Source organism: Aplysia californica, unplaced genomic scaffold (assembly GCF_000002075.1).
Source record: "Aplysia californica isolate F4 #8 unplaced genomic scaffold, AplCal3.0 scaffold01105, whole genome shotgun sequence".
Classification (NCBI taxonomy): Eukaryota; Metazoa; Mollusca; class Gastropoda; order Aplysiida; family Aplysiidae; genus Aplysia; species Aplysia californica.
Genome location: NW_004798375.1, coordinates 118182 through 119701, shown reverse-complemented (window position 1 = coordinate 119701; position 1520 = coordinate 118182).

Below are 1520 nucleotides of genomic sequence, written 5' to 3'. Positions count from 1 at the left end.
CCTCACTGCCTGGAATGTCGTATTCCTCACTGCCTGGAATGTCGTATTCCTCACTGCCTGGAATGTCGTATTCCTCACTGCCTGGAATGTCGTATCCCTCACCTCACTGCCTGGAATGTCGTATCTCTCACCTCACTGCCTGGAAAGTCGTATCTCTCACCTCACTGCCTGGAATGTCGTATCCTCCACGACCCGGATTGGCCCTCACAGACCGGGTGGGAGGCCCGCCTCCTAAATACATGTAATCTAAATCATGTTGATAGGGACGTAAAACGCCTACATTTATGACAAGAACGATTATATTATTATTCACATTACGATCCAAAGTATTGGGGAAGAAAGTAATGTAAACAAAATTGGTTTTGGTTTTGTCTCTTTTTAAAAAGAAATAAAAAAAAACCCACTAAGACAAATTAAGAAAAAAACAACAACAACAACACATTTTTGAAAAACCGTAACAAATAAACTAACAAGTAAATGCTTTAGATAGTTTTGAATAAACAAGCAGACCAAATAAATGCATTAATAATAAATGCAGAGCTATAGAGTAAATAACCTGAATGAAATGATGAGTTAGGAAATAAGTATACTTTCCCTATTCACAGCGGTATGGCAATTCAATTTTCTTCTTTTTTTTTCTTTCTTTTTTTTTTAGTAGAAGTTTTACAGCGCTCGCAACTGCATAAGGTCATATGAGCGCCAAAAGATTAGAGGTGTTACAAGAGAGTAACAAACATAAAAAAATAAGGAGGGAGGGGAGATAAAGATTGTAGATGTTTGATAGGAAAGAAGGAGCAAACCACACCAGAGCACCTGCCAATCACCCACCAATTTTCTTAATTCCGGAGAGGAACAGGTGAGGGGGCGAAAGACGATACGTACCCTTTCTACAGGCCGACTCGGGGCTAACGTGTGGCATCGTAGAAAAATCAGGCGCTCGTCAAAATCAGGAAGTCGAAGAAACTGACAATATTCAGCCAACTGGATAATTGTCGTAATTTATTTTATAAGGCTCAAAAACATTTTATGTGCAGAAAAAAATAATTTCTATGTGGATTTTACGGGGGGAAACTTTAATCAAGTGCACGCATACATTTTTTAAAAATATGTATATCTGCAGTTTTTGAGGACATTCAAACTTTTGAAGTCACCAAACTTTTGCAGCTTTTTTCTCGCTTGTTTTGTTTCTAACGCCCAGCAATCCACTACTCGTTCAATCTCAAATGTCTCGATTTCTGTTCAAGGTAAGTGGGTATTTTTTTCCACCCAAACAAGACAAATAAACAAGCTTTTTAAGGTGTTCTCAATAACTCCACATGCCTTCAAAAATTGACGAAAGTCTGATTCCACCGCGTCGCGACATAAATGTCAGACTCTTTCTCAGATCTTACTCTGCATGAGGAGAAGAAGAAGAAGAAGAAGAAGACGAAGACGAAGACGAAGACGAAGACGAAGAAGAAGAAGAAGAAGAAGAAGAAGAAGAAGAAGAAGAAGAAGAAGAAGAAGAAGAAGAAGAAGAA